At 41.7% G+C, this 26,038-nt stretch overlaps 2 protein-coding genes and 1 long non-coding RNA gene across 4 annotated transcripts in view; 2 read left to right on the forward strand and 1 right to left on the reverse strand.

The window, feature by feature from the left end:
* FILIP1L (filamin A interacting protein 1 like) overlaps nucleotides 1-26,038 on the forward strand; it is a 182,423-nt gene that overhangs the window by 30,156 nt on the left and 126,229 nt on the right. The window lies entirely within an intron of this gene.
* CMSS1 (cms1 ribosomal small subunit homolog) overlaps nucleotides 1-26,038 on the reverse strand; it is a 177,898-nt gene that overhangs the window by 20,955 nt on the left and 130,905 nt on the right. The window contains exon 1 of one of the 2 annotated variants that reach the window (XM_081002771.1): nucleotides 1,629-1,769. The exons of the other annotated variant lie outside the window; for it this stretch is intronic. The gene's annotated coding sequence lies outside the window, so the exon portion shown is untranslated. Of the gene's footprint in view, nucleotides 1-1,628; nucleotides 1,770-26,038 lie in introns of those variants that run through there. 2 annotated transcript variants of the gene reach the window in all.
* LOC308475650 lies at nucleotides 7,763-24,475 on the forward strand. Its single transcript, XR_013985342.1, has 4 exons — nucleotides 7,763-8,401; nucleotides 16,470-16,654; nucleotides 23,427-23,856; nucleotides 24,117-24,475. It is a non-coding gene; the product is annotated as an uncharacterized lncRNA (long non-coding RNA).

The following is a 26,038-nucleotide window of genomic DNA, read 5'->3' on the forward strand; positions in this document are numbered from 1 at the left end:
CAATGTCATGGCTATAAATAAAACGAAGCAGCCATAATATACAGAAACAGCAATACAAAAACACTACAGCCATAAAAAATAATTTAGTTTAACTAAATTCACTTCAAAAAGAGGACAGCCATTTATGATCCCCAAACCCTTCTTAAAAAGGAAGGTTTTGACCATCTTACAGAAAGCCATTAGAAAGGGGGAGAGGCAGATTCCAGAGCCTGAATACAGCTACAAAAAAGCCTGTTTCCTGGTCCCAACTAGATATACTTATGGGGTATTTGGGATAGACAAGAGGGCTTCTGACAAGCAGTCCTTCCTATCTACAAGTATGTGTGATACTCTTGCTCAGCTTCTAAATTATTTGAGAAATTGCAAGCTGAGGTTAGGGAGAAACTCATCAGTGCCCATGGTTGGGAACAGTAAATCAAAGCATCTGCATAATCCAGGACCTGCAAACCACATGGTTACATTACTCATACTTCTTCTACATGCCTCTCAACTCCTACTTTACAGAGAACAGTTCTCAGCTTGAAGGTATTCTCTGTTTGGAGGGCTGCCTAGCCCAAGTCCAGTTTAGAGATTAAGAGCCATAGGAAGGGAGTGCACTGACCTTGAAGTCACCCACCAACAGTTATACCACTGAACAGCAGACTCAGCAAGCACACAGTTCATCAGGTCATGGTCTTCCATATCATGATGAGAGGCATTTCTGTATAAAGCAGCTTCCTGCACATTGGTGTCCTCCAGATGTTTGGGGCTCCAGCTCTCATCAGTCTCAACCAGCACAGTCAATGGCCAGGGATAAGGAGAGCTGTAGCCCAAAATATAGGGAGGACACCAGCTTGGTAGAGGCCAGTTTAAATTATAGTGATTATTTCTAGACCAGCACCTATACATATAAATTAGCATATGCAAATGTTTGCAAGCCTGTGTCCTCTCTGTGTGTGATGCCTTTCGTCCTTTTTTTTGGCAATGACTAAGCAACCACCCTGGGATGCGGGTGGCTCTGTGAGTTAAACCACAGAGCCTAGGGCTTGCTGATCAGAAGGTCGGCGGTTCGAATCCCCACGACGGGGTGAGCTCCCATTGCTCGGTTCCTGCTCCTGCCAACCTAGCAGTTCGAAAGCATGCAGTGCAAGAAGATAAATAGGTACCGCTCCGGCGGGAAGGTAAACGGCGTTCCCGTGAGCTGCTCTGGTTCGCCAGAAGCGGCTTAGTCATGCTGGCCACATAACCCGGAAGCTGTACGCCAGCTCCCTCGTTCAGTAAAGTGAGATGAGCACCGCAACCCCAGAGTCATCTGCGACTGGACCTAATGGTCAGGGGTCCCTTTACCTTTACCTTTAAGCAACCACCCTGGGAATGGTTTCTTATCAAGCAGGGTAGTTTTCCATGCTCTCAAGCTACATACAGGGGCAGCATTAATATAAACTGTAGCACAGTCAAACTAGCTTCTTGTTTTGACTAAAAGGGGAAATGCTATGGGCTTCTCCACTGGGAAGTTTCCCCTTTCTTCCAGGCTTAAAGCAGAAGGGGGGGGGGGTACTGGAAGCAGTCATTCCTCTAAGAATACCCCTTTAAAAAAATATGCACACAGACAGAAATTAAGCAGGATGCAGTTGCGATAGTGTCCATACCTGGCTTGCTGCAAGCAGATGTCTGCTACTTGCATTATGTCCTATCTCCTCTGCGAAGAATGACAAGAGGAGAGGTCAGCTTTCCAACAAGGTCAGTATTTGGAGAGCGAAGCATGGAAAGTGGGTTGCGTTATATTTAGAGTTTGGTCTAAATCAGTGCCAGTGTTGGCCCCCTCCCATCTCTTCTTTGCAGTGCTGTCTCTCAGGTCCCTGGATCTTACACTGCTGGATCTAAACCTGCCCAATACAAAGGGAGGGGAACTGTTCCAAAGCTTCCAAAAAGAGCAAACTGTGTCAAACTGTGTGGCTTTTTGAAATGAGTGCTCTGGGTGCTCAGAAGATAAAGCTCAAGTAGAATTTCACTTCTGTAAAGAGACATTTTTATTTGCTGACCTGGATTTGTCCTTTGTGAAGGGGCGGAAAAAGGAAATTAGCCAGGAAGCTGCCTTCTCAAATATGGTAAGGTTTTCTATTCTAATGTCATTTTAGAGAAATTGTTGTGTGGCTGTTCAGTGTAACAAATTTTACTATGTTTGCCTTTAGTGTGAGGTTTCCAAATATAAATGATAACAATTCTGTTTTGGATGTAATCTTGTTTATTTGATTAGAGATATTACAGGTTTCCTATCCTATTGTGTAAATAACACACAAACTAATTATGTGCCATGCCAAAGTTCATCCCTGTCTATAAACTTTCACTGATTGGCAGGAAAAATATTAATAGAAATGGAAATGTTACGTCACTAGAATCCTCGGGTAGAGGAAATAAAATGCATGTCTGTGCATATAAATTATGTCTTATTACTTTTGAACAGGTATAGCTTTTCACCTACAACATCAGTTTCATGGCAGGTAGCAATATATCTGAGGCAAATAATACCATCAGAGGTGTATTAGGTTGTGAGATGTGTGGCATCTGCTACCTCAGCCTTTCCCTTTCTGCCCCAGACTTCACCACCTCAACCTGACCAGTGATTCCTAGGATAATGTCCACTCTGTAATACATTCCCAACTAAACAATGCTAGAGACTGCAGTTCTATTAAGTGGCTAATATCTCTAAAAAGAAACAAAAAACAAAGCCTTTGCAGCTCTTTTTGGAAGGTCTGATGGCTGAATCAGTTTAAAACAGAGTTTAGTTTTTTGGTGCTGATGTGTCTCAAAGAATCCACTATTTTGGAACTTCCCAGCTTTCCATTATGATTTTCACTGCTGTTGATTCTTTAATTACTTGGCTCACTTGGACCCAAGTATTTGCTCTGAAAGGACAAGGGCAATGCAATAGCACACTTGCACACCAGAGAGTATTTCCTTTCTTCAACTGGGTTTGAACTGCTTCAAGGGCCACGAGCAACAGTTCAGGCATCATTTGTTACCATTGTGGCAGTTCCCACAGAAAACTGTTAAGATGGAAAAATGAAACAGCTGGTATTTAAAGGTCAATGAGTTGCTTAGCGCCCAGTCTTCATTCTGTCCAAGGCAAATGAGAATTCAGCAGTGAAACTTCAATTCCAGAATAACAGTTTGATTCAACGCATGAGAGAAGGGTTCCTATAAGGGGATTTCTTCCATGATGCCTCATCATTGGAATATCTTAGGCAAACTACAAAATTACAGTGGATCCCCTTGCCACCCCACCCTCAGATAAGGTGAGGCATATTTTAAAAGAGAGTTCATTTCTCATAGGTATGATTCATGCTATGCCTTACTTCTTCCACAACAAAATGAGCAAAGTAAATACTCAAAATGCTGTGTTGTACATCTTGGTATTTAATGAGCATACTGAACTTATTATTTAAGTTTACTAAGTGGGAATACAGTATAAAAGATTGTCAAGTATAATCCACTGGTTTACAAATGGTAATCCATTGGTTATATGGATCTTAGACATTGTAATAAAGCCAGTAACCTTGTATAATAAGGCAATCTTCTTTCCATTTGTGGATCATGAGTCAATTTCTTGTGGACCACCTAACGTCTCCTGAATGCTAGCATTATTGCAAAAATGAATGAATGAGGAAGAGATCTTGGTGAGATCTTGTATGGCACTTCTACTGCTGTTTAGCAGCATCGCTGAGTAAACCTTCACCAGTAGCAGTGTGTGTAGCGAGCTGGAGTTGCCCTCCAGACACAAGCATCACTGCTGCTTACTTGGACAGGGCTGAGATTGGTCAAGGCAGCAACAAGACTGGGACTGTGCAGGTGCGTCCTAAGAAGCTCCAAGTTGGTCGGGGCATTCTCAGTGCTGTATTAGCACAGCCGGAACTTCACCAGCATTCTGCCCCACCCAAGCCCTGTCCAGGTAAGCACTACACATGATGCTTGCTGGCCTAAACTATTATCCTGAGCATGCTTTGCAAATTTAAAAATACATTGGTGGACAACAGGGATCATAGAATCATAGAATTTGGAAGAGACCACAATCCCCTGCAATGCAAGAATCTTTTGCCCAAACCGGGATTAAGGGATTCATGCTCTTCTGACTGATCTATTTTAAAACAATGTAAGTCTGATGTTGGTTCTTCCCCAATCTATCTTGCGTGAAACATTAACTACAGAAATCATATTGCATGCAGGATAGCCTGCAAGGTGCACTATGACCAAGTCCCACAATGCCATCAATGGCTACACGTCCAGGATAGGAAGTTTTTCCAGGTGACTGAGTAGTGACAGGACTGGAGCCAAAATAGGCCCACTGAAAAGCAAAAGGGAGAATTGGCAGCCAAAGTTTAAGTCAAGAAGGATGGAAAGAAGTGAGAGAGAAGTGGTGGTTTTAAACAATGGCAGGGGTTTGAGTAAAGTACCTTCATTGCATTATGGTGCTATGGAATATGTGAGAGCTCTGAATTCTTCATCTCTCTCACATGAGGCAGCAGAAGAGGGAGAGGTCTGAGCACAGCGCAAAGGGAGGAACACTGAAAGGAAAAAAGTGGCTGTTTTAAACAATGCTAGGAGTGGAGTGGGGCAGTTCAGAACAATATTGAGTGTAGCAAGAAGGCTCTGTTGTGTTAGCTTTAGGTGTCTGTTTCGGCCTCGGTCCAGTATATCTGAAGGAGCGCCTCCACCCCCATTCTACCCTGTTCTACCCGGACACTGAGGTCCAGCACCGAGGGCCTTCTGGTGGTTCCCTCACTGTGAGAAGCCAAGTTACAGGGAACCAGGCAGAGGGCCTTTTCGGTAGTGGCGCCCGCCCTGTGGAACACCCTCCCATCAGATGTCAAAGAGAACAACTACCAGACTTTTAGAAGACATCTGAAGGCAGCCCTGTTTAGGGAAGCTTTTAATGTTTGATGTACTACAGTATTTTAATATTTTTTTGGAAGCTGCCCAGAGTGGCTGGGGTATAAATAATAAATTATTATTATTATTATTATTAGTAGTAGTAGTAGTAGTAGTAGTATTATACCCATCTCTGCTATTTCTCCTGTTACTTCTCTGGTTAAAACATTTTCCCTTCAAATCCCCCCAAACAAGCCCTTAGTGGCTTCAGAAATGGGGTTGGAAAGGTGAAAAGTGAGCTTAGTAGTTGTGTGGGGTAGGAAGGGGGAGCTCTAGGGGGTTAATGTGAGCGAGTGCTCAGGGAGTTGGGAAGCAGAGTGAGCAGCCCCTAGATTTAAAATAAAAAGGATTCTGGGTTTTATTTTTAGAGGAAGGGTAGACACACAGTAATTCATATGAAGCACATCCATGACACACTGTCAACTAATTCCAGGTTCCTTTCCGCTTCTAAGCCACCTGCTACAAAATTCATTTCCAAAATAGCTTACACCAGTCTATAAAGGTACAAAAACTGACACTCTCGCAAATCATGCCAAACAAATTTAGGTTGTTCTTCCTTTGCTATTTCTGATACTTACATTTTATTAAAGTTCTAAAGCAGGTGTACAACCAGTGCTTAAAGCAAAAATGCTGGATGGTTGTTCTAATCCTAACTCCCTCTAATAGCAAACTCAGCTGCTGCATGCCACCAGGGTTGTAGGTAAAATGAGGCCACTGAGAAACAAGAGGGAGATGGCAGCATATTTGGGGGAACCCCAAAGTTTGTACAATTTTTTTAAAGCAAAAACAAGGTGGCAACACCTCCTGCAATCCCACAAGGACTCAGCATGCTAAGCAGAGATGGAATTTTATATGGCTGTTGGGAAAGAAAGAAAAATGGGCCATGGGGGAAGTGGGATGCTGTGGCTGGAACCCTGAACAGGAGCACCCATTTTGGAGGGGGAGGGGTATGTTGCAATAATATGTTGTAGGTCCCACTTGCTCCCTGTAATAGGGAATTCAGGTTGGTTGAGTGCCTATGTTTGGAAGCAGAGCAGGAGGTCGCCCAAAAATAGTGAAGCGGCTTCTGCATCCTTGAGTCTAACCTCTTTATCACTGAGTCCAATCCTAGTGTAAACTCTCTCACTTGCTCAACTGTCTGTAACTGTAGCTGCCCAATTTCAAGTGTGTTAGATGGAAAACATGCACTGTACATGGTCAAACACAGCCGCCAGTCTTACTAATAAATGACAGGAGTAAATCTGCAATACAGAGCACTAAGAGGCTCAAAGCTACATTGGAAAGAGTGGTACATTTCCTTCAGTGGTAAAAAGGGACCCCTGACCATTAGGTCCAGTCGTGACCGACTCTAGGGTTGTGGCGCTTATCTCGCTTTATTGGCCAAGGGAGCCGGCGTACAGCTTCCTGGTCATGTGGCCAGCATGACTAAGCCGCTTCTGGCGAACCAGAGCAGCGCACGGAAACGCCGTTTACCTTCCCGCCGGAGCGGTACCTATTTATCTACTTGCACTTTAAGGTGCTTTCGAACTGCTAGGTTGGCAGGAGCAGGGACCGAGCAACGGGAGCTCACCCCGTCGTGGGGATTCGAACCGCCGACCTTCTGATCAGCAAGTCCTAGGCTCTGTGGTTTAACCCACAGTGCCACCTGCGGCTCAGAGCTACGTTGGAAAGAGTGGTACATTTCCTTCAGTGGTGGCTGATGTGAAAAAATATTTTCAAGGGAGATTTAACTGGAGAATAAATGGCTACTGTCTTTCCAAGCTGGCCCCTCCAAGAGGAACTGCAGTTTGAATGTGACAAGAGTCTGGAATGTCCCTCTAATTTCTCCACATGTTAAAAAAGATCGCGGATTTAAATAGAGAAGTGCGAAGGCCTAGAAAAGTAACAGCAGAAATGACAGAACTTTGCTGAAGTGCCCTTTCTAAGAACAGTGTATTTCTGGGCTCCTGCACCTGCCGGTGAAGTACAACTTAGGCAGCACTGAGCTATATTGGTATATTTCATTCAGAGTTTCCTTGAAGAATTATTTTTAAACAGCTTCTCAAGTAAGGAGAAGGGTCTCGTTGCATAAGGCAGCCATAAAACAGGTAAAATCCAAATCTCTGTGAATGCAAAGATTAACGACATGTAGTTATTGTATATATTGTATGTAATACATAGCAGCAATTATTATTATTATTATTATTATTAGCCCCACCATCATTATACTCTGAGCAGTTTATGTATAGTTGGCAAAAAGTGAGCTGTAGGGGTTTGTTTTGTTTCTTTTATAGCTTAGGAATGAATGCCCTAGTTGTGATGTCGCACAACGGAGTGGCGGAGAGGTGATCTGACAGGAAAAGGCTCTACTCTGATTTGTAAATGCTATTTCGCATTTGCAAGTCAGACAGGATTGCATCCTTTATCATCACTACCTCTAACTGCAAATGCAGCCAGGGAGTGCCAACAAGGTTATAACCAGCAGGAACCCAGTGGGAAACAAGAGGGAAGTATCAGCATGTTCAAGGAAACCCAAAACTTTTGCAAAAGTAGAAATATATTGAGGGTGAGAAAATCAGAGGGGGCAACCACCCTGAAAACAACAAGAGGTTCCAGAAAGGAAGGTGGCCCTCAGGCGGAAAAATGTTTCCTACCTCTACTCTATGAAATCAGGCTGGATAGGGTCTAGGGACTGGATATATTCTTTCCTTAGCATCCAAAAACAAATGTCAAAACCTGTCTCACGATAACTTGCCTGGCTTAATTTCTGTCTCCGTTTCCCAGGGAGCCCTGAGAGGCCCCTTATCTGTGAAGTGGTGTCATCATATTGTGCTGATGAGTAAATCTCCCAAGGTTGAAAACTCTGGGAGTGCCCTTCGGCTGCGGTTTTAGTGAGGTTTATGTTCTCATGAGCCCAGAATGAAATAATAGGTTAAAATAATTGTTTTGGGACAATTTACAGCAATGTCTTGTGGAGCGTATTTAAACCTCTTGCAAACCTCAAACGTTACCAAATTTTCTTTTGTTATTTAATCACGCCTATTAAGTAGGCTCTCAATACTCATTTCTGCTATAAATCTGCATGGTGACGTAGCCGCTAAACGCTCTGTATAAATTCAATTGCCAAATCCTTTTTTGTTTTTCTTGTTTTTTAAGTTCACATTTTATCAAAGGAACATTTAATTTCCCATTTTAAATAAGAGCTCTTTCCAAACCTCAGAGCTTTTAAAGAATTACTTAGGGAGCTGTTACTCCAACTATTTATGATGTCATAACAAGGCATGCACATTCAAGGGCCACCACTAACTTAGGCTGTGTCTTCACTTGCACATTACTCAAGGGCAAAGCTGAAATGAATACACACTGATGCCAAGTACCCTAAAAATGCACACAATAGTCTACTCTCGTCTTCGTCGTCTCCCTTCCCATCATCTGCAGTATGGGGCAGAAGTGGACACATAATGTCACCTTAGTTAAGTATATCACAACTGAACTGCATCATGTTGTGCTTGTTTCAGTAAGTAAATATGTTTCTTGGAACATACAACTTAAAACACAACTTCTCTATCCTTAGGGGAAGGAATGTGGTGCACTAAGAGAGAATGTGCTTAGAATGTGGAATGTCTCACATTCAGTTTGTGGAATCTCTAGGTAGAGCTGGGAATTGTATTCTAAAAAGATAAATAAATCTGAAAGGGGTTGTTTATTTCGGGGCATCAGCATGCGTGGTAAACTGTTTCAGTTGTAAGAAAAAGATAGCCCATTTCAACTGAAAGATGGATTATAAATCTTTTTGATAGGGCTTATGTGATCATATGGACGAACATCAGTTAAAAACTGACCAACATAGTTAAGTTAGAGAAGGTGAGCAGCAGGGAAACAAAACTACAGAAAACAGTAGAGTGGAAGACACAATACCTTGCTTAACAGGAATCATTTTTGTTTTGTTTTTGGCTTTCTCCTGTACTGATTGTAAATGTAGAAAAATGTAGTAATCATTACTCTTTATATGTATTTTCCTCTTTTGTTTTCTTAACTTGCACTATCTTATTAATGGAAAAGAAATGTAGCTTAGAGGTAGAGTCTATGTTTTGCATGTGTAACAGGTTCAATCCCTGGCATCTCCCGGTTGAGTTGGGAATGTCCCTTGTCTGAAACCCTGGATAGCCATTGCCCACCAGTATAGACAACGGAGATGGAATAACTTAGTTTATAAGGCAAGGTTTCTGCGTTCCGAATTGTAAAACCAGTGGATAAGTTGTTTAAGAATGTTGTCTGTTGTGATAACTTTAAATTAGACTATACTTCTTTGAAGAAGCTGTGCCTATTTTCTACAAACTAATTTAAAATAGCATTTTACCAAGGGAAGATGAGAGAAAGATACAGCCTGAGGGAAATCCTATTTCTTGCCAGCCATTTATCTAATTTTCCCTGCTCCATTCTGACAGTGCTATGAATGTGATAGGCTACAATGGGATTTCCACCAAATACTGTTCTAGAAGTAATTGCTCATGGAACCAGGGCTTAGAGAGGATTCAGAGTGCAAAGTCAAAATAGCAAAGCATTGAATTACTGCGGTAGGACGTGGTACTACCTAGTCTTCCGACTTAGAAGCAGTTTCTGCAGAGGTTTGCAAGCTCCAGCATTCAGGTCCCCCCCCGCCCACATTGCACTTCCAGCTGAGTGCTTAGTTCAAATTTCAGAGTAGCTGAAGTGATGCATTTTTAACACCTGCTATTTATGTTCAAGGTTAATACAAGGCTTAAAACATAACAATGTTCATGGAACCCACTGACCTACCTGCCCTAGGACAATGAACAACGGTAGGAAATCCCCACCATATGGAGAGGTCAAAAGCATTGACCTCATGTGCTTAGGATGCCATGCCCAACACACACAAAATGCTTTCATCCTCTTGTCCCTCATAGTTTTCTCCATCTCTTTGTTTACACATCACATACAAATGAGCTGTGGTAACTTCTGTATTGCAAAAGGCTTGACTTGAAGCACACAAAGAGTCATTCAGGAAAATCTGCTGGTGTTAACTGTGCCGCAGCTCAGGCACCAGCTGATATTAAAATAAGATGCTTGACAATATTCCAGAACAGTAATTGGTTGCTTGGTAATGGGAAGGTTGTTTAGCTACGAATAGGGGATGCCTTCAGTTATTGATTCTCAAAGTGGGGAATGAGCAACACAGAGAGGCATGCGTGCTACCCTGAACTTCTGGGATGAAAGGAGGAAAATAAATGTACTAAATAAATAAATAAATAAGGGGGGGGGGGCAGGGGCAAGCGCCAGAGAAAGCACAACCATCCTTCCATTTCTTTCCCATCATGACTAGATCACGAGTCAGGAGGACAGTGTCAATGTACTGTCTTCTTCACTAGATGGATTGGAGTTGACCACTGTGTGTTGTACACTTCATGTTGTTAATGGAGCTACGCTCTTCCTCCACCCAACCTATGGACCAGAGATGTTAAAGCTGTGAGCATAAGTCTAATCACAATGTTGCAAGGAGCCAAATATGAACTATATGACCTCTGTCCCAAAGCAGACCACCCACCAATGACTCTGCAGATCATCCAACAAAATCCAAACAGGAAGCCACAAGCCAACAGGTGAACATATAAACTTGCTTTTATATTGAGACAAACCACTGCTCCATCTAATCCACTACTACTGACTCTGACTGACTATGGCTCTCCAAGATATCAGGCAAATGTCGTTCTCCACATACACACTTGCTTAACCACTGAGCTATGAACCATCCTCTGAACTGTGGATTCTGTCCAGTGTCCAAAAGCCAAGCCAGATTAGGCGGAAAGGAAAACAGATTAACAAAACCAAAATCCTACCAGAAAAGATATCACAAAGGGTAATCAATATATTCACCCAACTCTGTTTTGAACCCAGAAGATTGGCAGCTAACACAAATACATGAAGACAGACCCAGGACTAAAGTGGCAGAGCAGAGTAAGGAAGGGTAGAAGAAGCTGGGGGAAAGAATTACTCTGCTCCCTGTTGCTTGAAGAGAAGCAAAGATTCACCAACAGCAACCAAACCCTCTCTCCCGCAAGCCAATTACAATACTTTATTGTTACGATAACAAAAAGAGCTTCGGGATCTGACAGTACCACCCCAGCAATCTAACCTAGAACAAAGAGACCTGCATTGGCCGTTGCAACAGAACTGGGCTCTTAATTTACTTGTTATAGGTTAGTTATATCACTTAGTTGCATAGACTCCTTGCAATGTTAGGTTAGAAGTAGCTTTTTTACAAGTTAGCTTAGCATTGATTCTAGTCACCTTGCATCATCACAAAACAGAGGTACAGTATTTTACTAGGTGAAAAAGCTCTTCCTACTAGAGAACAGCACCAAAAAAACATTAATTTTTATAAGGAAAGGGTGTCCGGTGTATATGTGGAGGGTAATGACAATTCCAGACCTTTCTGCAGAACTTATTAGCTCAGTATGGGAACTCTCAACCCCTACAGATTAAAAAAGGGTTTCTATTGTCTGGGCATAACAAGTTTTGTGGGGTTTTTTTTTTTAATCTGGGGATTAGTGTCTCCTTTTCCTATAAACAAAACCCACAGACACTGTGCAGAAATGTTGCTTTAAAATGTGTGAAATGTACTGAGGTTTGCCAGCTGAACCTTGTGGGAAGGACCTGCATGATTTACTCCGATGCACACAAAGTATTTAAGCCATTTAAATGGAGAAACAACCAAGAGCCGTATCCTGCAATATGGGAAATATCTCCTCCACCACTATACACATCTTCCTTTGGGACCTTTCTACTGGCTCTAAGCCGCAGAATCTTAAGGACCATAACCTTCTTAAAATAATAGACGTGAACTTGTGCCCTCCAAAGAACCGCACTGCAAGAGGTAAGAAATGCAGACAAAGACGCAAAACAAAACCCTTCTGGAGAATTTAGCAGCAATTTATTCCTGTTCTATTATTTAGTAAGACTACTCAGTTCTATCTATCTGTGAGAGTCTTTCCCCATTGCGAGCAGCAGATGCAAGGGCAATACTGCTCAGGAGCATGATGGAGGCAAAGGGTTAAAGCTGAATTCCCTGCCTCCCCCATGCCATTGCCCCAATCCAGCTCCTCCAATACAGCAGTTAAAGAAAATACAACTGCACAGTGCCAAACTATTCAACAAGTTTTGAATAGTTTGACTTGAATCGGGGAGAGATCTAGTTCAAATCCTTGTTTAGCCACAAACCCTACTGGATGGCCATCTCTAACTTCTTGTGGAAATCAAAGGAGATCAAAGTCTTGAGCTCCATGGAGGAAGAGTATCGTAATGGTGGATATTATATGGTCCTCTAAATAATGCAGAAGTGATAATGGAGGCATCACCTCAGGTTCTTAAACTTTGCTATTACCCTAACTATGATCAGTTTAAGTCAGGTCCACGCAACCTGTGTGTCCCCATATGCAGTCCCAACAGGCATTTGTGGCAGTCCATCTGAGCCTTAACAAATGTCCTGTTTTTGTGACCTGCTTGGGAATCCAAAAACAAAGAAGTTGTTGAGTACCTGACAGGTCACAAGTTATGGAGGCCTTCTTGAAGGAATAACCATCAATATATATTCAACTTCTCACACACACCCAGCTGGGGTGACCAAGGAGGTAGGAAGCAACCATCCACCACCTATCATCACCAGCTTCATCTGTTTGTGTTATCAAAACTAATTGTAGTGACCCTCCACACATCAACTCTCTTATTCAGGCAGAAAACTTTACACAGTGGGAAAGACTGCGAAGTAAGATAGAACTTGACAGCTCTATCCTTACCAGGTAGAAGTAACACTACAAAAGCACAAGCTTGCATGCTGCTGTGCTTGTGGAAATGAATAGGACCTGCTGTCTTGTCATTGTCACCGTGCACAAGCAGCCATTTTTGCAACTGATAAACAGCTGACAGTAATAAACCAGGACAGTATTAAGTACACAAGGTGGTCAGAAATGCTCGGCAGAGGTCAGTTGATAATTGCATCATCTGTCAGCAACTACAGAAGCAGATCAATGCATTATTGGGTGACATTTGGAGGCTAACATCTCCCAAGAGAATATCAACTTCCAAAATGTAACAGAACCTCAACCATTTCAACCTTGCATGTGAATAACTATTATGTAATTGCCCAATCATTCACCAAGAATTTGCATTGCGAATGACAAGGTGCTATCACGACAATCTTAACCTGGAGCCAAAAAAATGCTTTTAAATTATAATTATAATGAAATATTATACCTGAAGGAGAATAATTCCACCCTATCTCACCAGGAAAACAAGTCCATAAAAATGTCACAGACTGCATTCTAAAACAGTTCAAAAAAACATTATATGAACTATTCAAATCATTGGAGTTGTTGGTGTTTCTCACTAAGCTATTCTACCACATATTAGTACAATTTATCCTTCTTTCATCAGTCACCCTACACGGAAAGTTCAGCCCAAATCTATCCAACACTATATTGTGTTGGCCTAGTATTCCATAGTAAATTCCATAGCTTAAAAGTTCAACGAAACAGTAGCCATTAAATATGACACATGGACATTTGCATCGGGAAGGATTGCTCTCATAGTAGACAAGTCTGACAAATCCCCTCCGCTCCTCTTTTTCTTAGAATAGTCATATGTATGGCTATCAGCTGTGAAACCAGAATTCACGTTGAAAGTATGTGTAACCTTAAACCTTACTACAGATACTAGAACTGTTTTAGAACTTGGATAATGTTTCGTCACAGGGGGTCATAAGCAGGCATCCCCCAAAATAGATTGATTTTTGGGCTAATACCAACCCATGCTCCACATGTCTACATCTGGCTGGCTCCCTCCTTCCTTCTTCGACTTACCTTATACAGTGGCATGCATTTCACCTTCCAGATCTGTGTTACAGGAAATTATATACACAACACACAAACATACAAACTGACAACAACTGTGCACCCATAGTTGCTATTGGTTATTTGTTGTTGTTGTTGTTGATTATATTTAAAAAATCACCTTTCATTCCAAAGGATTCCAGGGTGGTATACAAAAGATTCCATAAAATGCAGTGCACTACAGTACTACAGATATTAAATACAAAGGCTGATAATTACACCAGCTCTTCGGCTAATCTATCCCCAAAGGCCTGAGTGAAGACAATACTTATTCCCTTGATGTTAGGAAGCTGGCAATGTGGGGGTCAGCTACACCTCCAGTAGGAGATAGTTCCACATCCAGAGTGTAACAACAGAGGAGGCTCTGCTCTGTATCACCACAAAATGTGCCTTAGCTGTCAATGCATGGGTAGGTTAAATAAGGCCTGGGGGCCGGATCAGGCCGGATCACCTTCTAAATCCAGCCCACAGACGGTCCGGGAATCAGCCTGTTTTTACATGAGTAGAATGTGTCCTTTTGTTTAAAATGCATCTCTGGGTTATTTGTGGGGCATAGGAATTCGTTCATCCATCCCCCGCAAAATATAGTCCGGCCCCCCACAAGGTCTGAGGGACAGTGGACCGGCCCCCTGCTGAAAAAGTTTGCTGACCCCTGTGTCAATGGGACCACTAACAGAGACTTTCCTGCAAAGCTTATGGCTTAGGCCAGCAGATAGTGGTCATAGCACTACTTCAAGTACTTGGGTCATAGAGGGTTTTATACTCCAAAGTCAACACCTTAAATTGGGTGTGGCAGCAAAACAGCGGGGGGGGGGGACCTCCTAGTGGAGCACTCTCTCCACCTGTGATTCGCATCAACTGGTATTCAGAGGCAAATGCTTCTGATAATGGAGTCATTGATAGCTTTGTCCTCCGCAAATTTGTCTAATCCTCTTTTAAAGCCATCCAACTGAATTGAACAGAGAAAGCCTGGGAACACAGGAGCTCTGTATGCGAAAGGAATTGGCACAAGAGTGGATTTTCCATTACAGCAGATACTCCGTTGCTGCATCTGACAATTAAGTTGTAAGAAGTGCTCTTCTTTCAGCATTTAAAGTTTGATTAATGCTTATTCCATGAAAACAGAGAATGCAACTTACAAGCGCCGAGATTCACCACTGTCTTTTTTCATGTGTATAACGTAGCTGAGTCTTTTGTTGGAAAGTGCATACCTGGACTGATTTAACTGCAGCTAATACATTAGCCTTAATGTAATAATTAGTACACTCCCATTCTGCATTTAGCTAAAATTCCTCAAGCACTAATGGCTTTTAAGCCCCGCCCCTCAGACCTCTGTGTTTACATGCACTATTACCCACATTCTAAAAGTAAGAAACGGTACATGTAATGACGAGCTGGTCAAAGACTCCAGATAGATCTTTATCAGCTTGTAGTTAATTATTATGAAGGGGCATATGGAACTAATTTAACATAATTTTCATTTTCAGACAGGCCAACTCAGCTAGAACCATAAAGACACTGCCTAGGGTAAATGAGTAATTATCATCACATCATCTACCAAACTATGCAGCCTTTGCTCATGCTATGTTGGCTGGATGTACACTAGCTCACGCCAATGGCATCCTGTTGACTTCAATGGTATTACTTCTGTGTGTGATAGCAAAACCAGTGGTTGCATATAACAACAAAAAGTGCCCTTTAACAACACTCTGAGGCAGGCAACAGGCATGATGGGAAATCAGATTTAAAAGAATGGGGCTGAGTCAAGAAACCTTGAGAAAACTAATTATAGAATTATAGCAGTGACAGTCGCACACCAGAAACTAAGAACCGAAAAGCAACCAAGGCAGCAAGAAGTTTGTGTGAGAACTGCATAAAACCTGATTCATTAAACCAAATCTGCATTGAATAATTAAACATATAGTTTAGGGAGCTTAGGCAAAATGCTTGCGAGGCAGGGACGCAAACACTTCTCAGGCATCCTGATTTCAAATACAGTAAGCCCACAACTTTACATGAGGTTATGTTCCAGGGATCGTGCTTAAAGCTAAATTTGTGTATGGTCAAAAGACACTGGGTTCAATTGCAGGTGGGATTACCAAAGTCTTTTTTCCTAGATGCTCATCCCCATTCATTCATTCAGCCAAGCGTGTAAAGCAGAATGTGCACAAGTTAAATGCGCGTAAGTTGCAGGCTTACTGTACCTGAAAACCTGTTTCTGTTTACAATAATCAGTGTGGGTACATCTTTCTTTCAAACACACTTTCTTTGAAGGAAAAGACTTACTTTTACTGCATTGCATTCTGCTATTCCACCAAGTGACTTAAGTGAGCATAAATGGCATTTATTTATTTATTCTATTAGATTTATATACCACCCTTCTTCACAAGATCTTAAGGAAGTTCACAGAATAAAAACCCTATGAGGTGCGTTAGGCAGAGAGAAAGTGACTAGTCCAAGGTATCTCTGTGAGGTCCGTGGCTGAACTGGGATTTGAACCTAGTTGTCTCTGATCCAAGACTGATATTTCTACCCACTTCACCATGTTGGCTGTCTGATGACAACACATAAATACTCCACATGTTGCAAGGATCTCTTTGGAGAACCTCAAACAATCTATCTTGTTTTTAAATTAATGTATTTTCAATTAGCAAACATGATCCATTCTTTCATCTCCAGGACGATGACATGGCACATCTTCAATTTGCTCTTGTATAACCAGTTCAGTGAAGGTCATTGACTTGGCAATAACACATTACTTCAGAGCCATCCAAGAGCAGGAAACAAGAGACTTGCTGACTATTTGCTACCATAACGGCATCTTCAAAGTATCTCATAGCAAAGCCATGTGTTGTTGCTTAGAGGTGAGACCATTTGTACAACCCTTATCTGAACACTAGTAGCTAGATAAGTACCTTAAGCACTGTTCTTATTCCACCAGCCCCTCAAAATAGAGTGCAAATCTATATTTGGATCTGTTCAAGATGAATAAGCGATTTCAACTTTTTGACAGCCAACATCAATTTGTTTTACTATTGCTCTCCTAGTAAAAATGGCAAAGCATTTTTAATAGATCAAATGGCTTTCTATCAATGGATGAATCTGTTTATTATCTAATTTAAAAATGCCAAAGGGATAGCAAAATGGGGGGGGGGGATTGTACCATAAAGGCTAACATAAAACACTAAACTATGGTTTGGCATTACGAATGATAAGTTGTAGTGAGCTTGACTATGCCCATAAATGCTATGCTGTTAAATATTTACAAAGTGTGTTTAAGAAATACAAAGTCTAGAATGTTATCCTCTTAAAATCACATTTTTGCTCTACTGTGTCTGCTTTGTGTTTTCATGTAGTTCCAGATAAATCTACCTCCATGTTCTATTCTAAGATTCTATTTCAAAAAGCTGGAACAATGTCATTTATAATCTAGGAGACAATATGAAACACAGCTAAGAAACAGTATATTTGAGGGACACAATTCTGATCTCCCCATGAAGGGCAGCACAACTGAGTTCAGCATAAAACAGAGTAGAATAAGGCACTTTCGTTGTTGTTCTTTAGTCGTGTCTGACTCTTTGTGACCCCATGGACCAGAGCATGCTAGGCACGCCTGTCTTCCACTGCCTCCCGCAGTTTGGTCAAACTCATGTTGGTAGCTTCGAGAACACTGTCCAAACATCTTGTCCTCTGTTGTCCCCTTCTCCTTGTGCCCTCTATCTTTCCCAACATCAGGGTCTTTTCCAGGGAGTCTTCTCTTCTCACGAGGTGGCCAAAGTATTGGAGCCTCAGCTTCAGGATCTGTCCTTCCAGTGAGCACTCAGGGCAGATTTCCTTAAGAATGGAGAGGTTTGATCTTCTTGCAGTCCATGGGACTCTCAAGAGTCTCCTCCAGCACCATAATTCAAAAGCATCAATTCTTCGGCGATCAGCCTTCTTTATGGTCCAGCTCTCACTTCTGTACATCACTACTGGGAAAACCACAGCTTTAACTTTACGGACCTTTGTCGGCAAGGTGATGTCTCTGCTTTTTAAGATGCTGTCTAGGTTTGTCATTGCTCTTCTCCCAAGAAGCGGGCGTCTTTTAATTTCGTAACTGCTGTCACCATCTGCAGTGATCCTGGAGCCAAAGAAAGTAAAATCTCTGTCTCCATTTCTTCCCCTTCTATTTGCCAGGAGGTGATGGGACCAGTGGCCATGATCTTAGTGATGTTGAACTTTAGACAATATTTTGTGCTCTCCTCTTTCACCCTCATTAAGAGGATCTTTAATTCCTCCTCAACTACAGCCAATATTCACTGTGCCTAACGGCTATATTAGCAACATATGCACTATCTTAAAAGGTTTTGGTTATTTTGTAATGAGGTAATGCTTCCTCTACTAGCTTAAAACTTTCTGTCATGCAAACATATTAGATTTTTACTCTTGGAAGGCATTAGCAAGTATCTGTATTGACTCATCTGCACAGATAATATATGCTCATCATCTTTTTTAATCGTTCCGACTGTACAACCTGTGAGGGCTTCAACTTAGAAAGAGTCTTTGAGAAAGGGCAAAGCTATGACAAAGTACCTTCTCTGTGCTAGGTGCAGAGAGAGATGCATAGAAACGTTTTGAGATGCAAGAAGCAAAATGCTTCTGTATCTTTTACAGAACCAGCTGAAGTTGGGGATCGAAAAAAGAAGTCCTTGAACATTTCAACCCAAGTCAACTGAAGCTTTATGTTGAACAAGATTAGACAACAGTACAAATTTGTTGTTTAGTCGTTCAGTCGTGCCCGACTCTTCTTGACCCCATGGACCAGAGCACACCAGGCACTCCTGTCTTCCACTGCCTCCCGCAGTTTGGTCAAACTCATGTTGGTAGCTTCGAGAACACTGTCCAAACATCTTGTCCTCTGTTGTCCCCTTCTCCTTGTGCCCTCTATCTTTCCCAACATCAGGGTCTTTTCCAGGGAGTCTTCTCTTCTCACGAGGTGGCCAAAGTATTGGAGCCTCAGCTTCAGATCTGTCCTTCCAGTGAGCAGTCAGGGCAGATTTCCTTAAGAATGGAGAGGTTTGATCTTCTTGCAGTCCATGGGACTCTCAAGAGTCTCCTCCAGCACCATAATACAAAAGCATCAATTCTTCGGCGAGGCTCAAAACTTTTTGTTTTTCTTGAACCAAGAAGTAGTTGGCTTAATTTAAATGCAGAATCAATCACACATCTCTAACTGGAAGACTATGAGATGAGCCCTCCTAGGGCAGGTCAAAAGTTCATCTAGTCCAGCAACCTGTTCTCACAATGGCCAACCAGATGCTCATGGGAAGTCCATAAGCAAAACCTGAGCATTAACAGCACTCTTCCCACATATGATTTCTAGCAACTGGTATTCTAAGACATATTGCCTCTGTCAGTGGAGGCAAAACACATGCTTTTCAAGCTGAAGTTACCAGGTTCAATCAGAATTCATTTTGAACCAGGATATTATTGTACAGGTGTGTGTGTTTGATATATATATAATTTACCAAAAAAGCAAAAACCATTTTTAAAAATCATGTAGTTGTTAGTTAATAGTAACAGTAGTAACAACAACAACTGCTCAAATGGAATCATTGTTATTAACCCACATTACACAAAAGGGTAACACCCTATCAGAAAACTGGTGGAAGGGATGCTTAAAGCCTATAGGAGAATAGTACACTTTGTAGATAGGCTTAACAAAACAGATTATGCTATCAACATGCTATTAATATGTTAGGCAAAGTCTTGCTTAAGTATCAGATGCAATTATTTGATCATGTTTCTCACTTGCTTTGGAACTCCAGTAACATTTGATTATATCCTGGTGCATTAAAAGTGATGGCATAGTCTAGGAATTCAACTGAAATTGAACAGACCTGGGTACATTTCCCATCAAACCTGCAAAGTAAACCTTTGCTCATGTTAATGGTTACTGTTGGCCCTCTGACAACAACTTTAGACAGATATGAATACAAGCCATGTGCAGTCTATCAGACTTAAGCAACTGGAAGGGAAAACACACCCTGATTTTGTGTATCTAACTATGGTTGAGTTCACAGAGACCTATGCACCATCGAGAAAGATAATGGCTGAGGCAAAATTATGTTGCCCTGAATTTGACTTTTATGTTTGGTTGACCTTATTGCAAACACAATAAAACAAACCCAAGGGGTATTAGGCATTGTGAATGCAACCATCTGAAGGAAATAGAAATGAGGGTCAATGGGAAAATCCCATTGTTTTGCTATTACAGGGCTTTTAGAACCTGGAAACAAATAAACCATTTATTTATTTATTTGCTCTTGGATGAACAGCAAAATCTACTGAAATATGTGATGCCTAGTGAACAGTCTACAGTCTAATAATCATCACCAATCATTTATCCAGGATCTTAAGTGGCTGTTGTTATGGATATTACCCAATGTTAGTCACACAGTAAATTCACTGAAATCAATGAATCAAGTCTGAGTGTGATTTAGTTGTATATCACCCAATTATTTCCCTTAAATTTAACTCCTCTTAAACAACTTTCAAAAGAATGTTGGACAATTTCAAAAGTACATATTGGTTGGGTTAAAAAATAAATAAATCACACAGCAAGTTCTGCACACCCAATTGAGGTTTTGGATTGTGAACAGCAGGTAACCAATGTAACATGACAAACAGCTTTTTAAACTCAGAGGACTGAGAACAATAGAACTGAAGAGTTGGAATAGACCCTGAGGGTCATCTAGTCCAAGGATCATCTAGACTTTCAAAAAGCTGTTTGCAAAATGGCATTGCAGGGCAGGGTGCCTGCTGTTTGGGTAGGTGTTAAAATCCTACTGAGCACACCTGAAGCAGAGCTTTCAATCCCAACCAAAATGTTTTCCAAGACCTGTTTCATGTGTTACAGAATTCTAATTCACGGTTAAAGAAAAATTCCTTGTGTGTGAAGATAAGGAGAAACCCATGCATACAATCAATACGTATGTAATAACTGACATACAGATTGCATATTACCGTATTTTTTGCTCTATAAGGCGCACCAGACCACAAGACGCACCTAGTTTTTGGAGGAGGAAAACAAGAAAAAAAATATTCTGAATCTCAGAAGCCAGAACAGCAAGAGGGATCGCTGCGCAGTGAAAGCAGCAATCCCTCTTGCTGTTCTGGCTTCTGGGATAGCTGCGCAGCCTGCATTCACTCCATAAGACGCACACACATTTCCCCTTACTTTTTAGGAGGGAAAAAGTAAGTCTTATAGAGCAAAAATTACGGTATATCCTATTTGAAATTGTTCTCCATGTATACCAGAGGTGGGGAACAGGATCTGGCCAATGGGCCAGATCTTTAATTCCCCTCACCTCAACTCCGACTCATGGGCTGGACTGCCCACCTGTCAATCACCTGGTATAGTAGTTTACAGCTGTCAAAGTTCAATGCAGGTCACTGTAACCGGCGATCAACTGATCATCGGTTACAGTGCCCTGTTGGTGCTGGAAGAGTGCCTGCCAAAAGGCTTGCTGTACTTACCAATCAGCTGATTAGCAGTTACAGCAAGCTTCTCGAAAGTCCATTTTCAGGAAGCAGATTTTATTCAAACTGCTTGCGCCAAATGAAGCGTTTCTCCTCTGCAGACACATATGATGCCATGTGAGAAGAAGATGGGCATGGTTTGTGGGTAATGCCCTTGTGGGCCAAACTGGGATCTGTGCTGGGTCTAACTGGGCCTGTGGATCAGAGGTTTCCCATTGCTGAGATACAGTCTTTGAAGCAGCTCCATGAAAGGTTGGACTACGAACAGTACATTAAATTCTGTAATAACATTAGCATCTATAATATTGCAATGGAATGACAAAAATACACTTTTTGTGAAAGGAGGATCAATTTATTTCAGATTTATAAGCAAGGCCTATTACAGACTGGCTTAAACAAAGAATTTCTAAAAGCCAAGGGGTGGGGGAGGGGGAGAGAGACATGTCATTTTTAATCTATGGGACTTCAGATTCCGTGCCAGTAGTGTAGTGAATAAAACAAGACAGAACCTACTAATTATTCTCATGTGTAACCACAAAGACATTACATTAAGGTTATTTAAAGCCTTGCGGGATTTACTTCTGACTGGATAAAGCATACTTTTCAAAGTACTTCATTGACAACTGTCCGAAAAATCTGTTCCAGAAAGTGAAGTACAAATTTTACAACTCCTGGAAAGATTTATTGTCAGGCTGCTTGTGTCCTGTAAAATAATCAAGATCCTTTCTTACTCTGAGTGTAATTGGCACCTGTGTCTTGGCAGATAGCTTTAAGTTTCACTTCTTAAACCGTAAGGATGTCACAAGGCCTGCAGAATGCTGGAAGGACCTCAACAACTGCCTACATGCTCTCAGACATCTCCTGAAAACAGTCTTATGAACTTGAGATTCTTTGCCAAGCAGCTTTTACCGATTTCGTTGGATGTTCTTATTGTTCTTACTTTTGTATTGTGTTTTTAGATTATATACAGCCTCACAATATTTTAAATGGAAGTGCTGTTTAAAAATATTTAAATATTTTCTAAAAAAACAACAACAGTAGTTTTTTTATATATTTTTAAAAAAGAAACTTTAGTGAATTCAGTGGTTAGAACAGCAAGGCACAATACTTTTGAAAGCCCCGAAATCTTCAGAATATTAAAAAGAACACAAATCAAGGGAGGGGAAAATTAAAAAGGAGAAAAAGCTGTATTTAAAATAAAGAAGAAAGAGAAAGAAGAGAGAGAAAAAACCCAAATTAACAATAATATACAGTGGGACTGCCACATACGCATAATCTACTTACATGATCATGACTTTTGGCGCACAGCCCCTAAATAAATAAATAAATAAATAAATAAATAAATAAATAAATGGGAAGACTGGAACACACCATGGAAAGCGCTTTTAAAGTTCTTCACCTTGCTTAATGAGCTCTGGAATGGTCATGTGAGGGCCCTGGCATGCTCCCAGAGGCTGGTAAACAAGGACGAGGGCAAGGCCCACTTAGGACAGGTAAAGGTGTTCACAGGGGAGGGAGAGTTACTGCAATTTTGCCTTTGCACATGGACTCCAGGAACCATTCTGTTAGCTATCCTTTTATTCAGTCTTGATTTTCTTTGTTGTTGCTTTAAGTGTGCTTGTTGTGTATTAACTATTCCTTTACCCTTACAATTCTTCTTTGCTTCTGCGTGTGTGTGTAGTCTTCCTTTAAAATCTGTATGAGTGCTTTTAATTTATTTATGTATTGCTCTGCCTTACTTGTTTCACTCACTCTCAAACTTCTCCCACCGAGCAGAAAGCAGCTTTGGCAGATGACTAAGGACAACTGAGGAGGGGAGGGGGTGAGAGGTGTTTGGGTCCTCAAGATGGAAGTTTCCATTACCCATGCCAACCTACGCCTCAAATCAAATCCTTTGCTTGCTGTTTTGTGCGCCTGCAATACCACCTAAGGGCACCAACGTAATTCCACTGAATCAGTGCCCACAAACAAAACCACTGGGAGGAAAGCAAATCCCTGGCAGTTCTTCCTTCACACCAAACCCAGCTTTAAAGGCATAAAAATCTAATTTCTCTGTGATCAGGCAGGGTTCTTACCTAGGGGTCACCTTTCTTCTCCCTGTTCGTTTGCCCACAGAACACTGGGAGAGATTGCTATCCTTTTCTATACCCTTTTGGTATCTGGCAAGACTCATACCATCAGAAGAAGAAGCATTGTCTGCAGATTTCATCCAAATCCACCCAAAAATAAAACTGGGGAAGAGAGAGGAAGGATGGGATGACAGCAAGTCAGCAACCACAAAGCAGGGAGTAGAAGCAGTGGCGAAGAAATGTAGGATTTGAGCTTCCTAAGAACCAGGATGTGATTCTTTCTACATTGCATTTATAAAAGGCCTTGCAAGGCATCCAAGATAGTATACAAATCTCAAAACGCTAAAACAAGCAATTGGCCCAAATTGCAGAGCGAACATCTCTCACGCTGACTAATGGGGAAAGGCTGAAACTCCGCAGTACAGAAACTGCTTTGCATGCAAAAGGTTCTCAGGATTAATTCCTGGCATCTCCAGGTAGGTTATAAAGTCAGTATAAAGACAACAATAGGCTAGAAAGACCAATGGACTTAACTTGGTATAAGGCAGCTTCCTACATTTCTATGGTGGTCCCTTCCAGAGCTAGCAGCCAAGGCTTCCTGGCCAGGGCTTCGCCTCTTCAGCCACTGAATCAAAATGTCAGCTTGCAAATTCAATGCACGGGCCCTAGCTTTGGAAATGGCAGAATTCATACCAAACAACCCTTTTAAAAATGCAACCTGGCATTTGTTTTGCAGGAACTACTGCTTTGGAAAGGGGAGGCAGGAGAGCTCCTGCTGAAATGAAGGATCAGCTTGCATGTGCTCTGTGAACTCCACCGTCTGCACCTCATCTGCCTTGTCTCGATTAATGTGCACCATGGGAGTCTGAGGGGATTATCAGAGGGGTTTTAAAATGCTCTGCAGACAAGTCTACCAAACTTTTAAATGAAAAAAGTATGAATGAAAATATCCCAGAGCACGCCACTAATGTACATTGAATTTTTGCTCTCTGGGTCAATGAGGAGTTTAGATTTTAGAAGCGCATGCAGTAATTTATTGACTAAGAGGATGGTTATTTGCAAAAGCAATGCCAGAAGGCCACTCCAGCATTAAACAGTATAATATATAGAGCATCCTGGTTTGAAGTACAATACCCTTTCCAACAAATAAAGGGGGGGACACACACAAAAAAAACCTATTTTGCTTCCACTGGGATGCGTCAGGTTTTACATGGGGGGTGTAGGATTTGAAAGCTGCTTAGAGATTTGTACAGTAAGTGGAACAGCAGAAGCACGGCACACTAGGATGAGAAGTATCATGTCTGTCTGTTTTCACCTATGATTGGGGTGGGGTGGGGGGAGAGACAATAAAACAACATTACTCACTTCTTGGAAGTGTTCCTATTTTCCTTTTGAAGCCCATAGCCCTCCCTCCGCACAGTGGGATATTCACTCTCCTTAAGTCAAGAAGAATGTTACAAGCACTATCTGCAGGCATGTCATCATACTTCAGCTAATAAAAAGCAAGATAACTAGCAAAAACCTTGGCGCCGATGTAACCGAAAGAGAAACAACAGGCAAGCAAATAGGATAGGTGGCCTAGTCAAAAGGCCCAAGTATGGCAAGGGCATGGAGCGTTTAGAGGCACACAGGATGTTAGCAAATGGAAACTAGGCTCTGAGAGTTGACCTTATTGACTACTCATTGGTTAAACCAATGTAGAAATATGTGCAGATATCCTGACATGTCTACAGAGCAGAGTTAGTTAGGAATGGCATCTTCATAATAAGGATCCTGGGGGGGGGGGGGATGGAAGGGGCTGGAATTGTTTTGTTGTTTAGTCGTGTCCAACTCTTCGTGACCCCATGGACCAGAGCACACCAGGCACTCCTGTCTTCCACTGCCTCCCGCAGTTTGGTCAAACTCATGCTGGTAGCTTTGAGAACACTATCCAACCATCTTGTCCTCTGTTGTCCCCTTCTCCTTGTGCCCTCCATCTTTCCCAACATCAGGGTCTTTTCCAGGGAGTCTTCTCTTCTCATGAGGTGGCCAAAGTATTGGAGCCTCAGCTTCACGATCTGTCCTTCCAGTGAGCACTCAGGGCTGATTTCCTTCAGAATGGAGAGGTTTGATCTTCTTGCAGTCCATGGGACTCAAGAGTCTCCTCCAGCACCATAATTCAAAAGCATCAATTCTTCGGCGATCAGCCTTCTTACTCTGCGTTTTAAAAATCTTAATTGCCTGTTTGTTTTCTGTATCACTACTGCTCCTGTGATCAACGGTTTATAACTGCTTCACTTCCCATGAGCTGCCTTTGTGCTATTTAGCAGAAAGGTAGGGTAGAAATAGGTAAAAACACCCCAAAGGCCTATTTAAGCCCCCCTACCCCAAGAAAGCCTTACAGAGAACCTGGAGGGAGGGAGGGAATCACAGTTCTTAGCAGAAGTGTGGATTGAGTGGTTTTGGGCAGCTGCACAGGCAACTGACAAAAGTTTCATGGGAACCTTAGAGGTAATAAAAATATTTATTTATGGTTCCATTCTGCATGCTGAGGATTGTTGTGTACAAAACAAGCATTCTCTCACAGCATATGTGCTTCCAGACTGTTACAAGTTCCTGCAATCCAGGTCAGATCAGATTCTTAAACTGAATGCGGTTATTCCAAACATACTATGGAGA

Source organism: Podarcis pityusensis (assembly GCF_964106645.2).
Source record: "Podarcis pityusensis genome assembly, chromosome: 4".
Classification (NCBI taxonomy): domain Eukaryota; kingdom Metazoa; phylum Chordata; class Lepidosauria; order Squamata; family Lacertidae; genus Podarcis; species Podarcis pityusensis.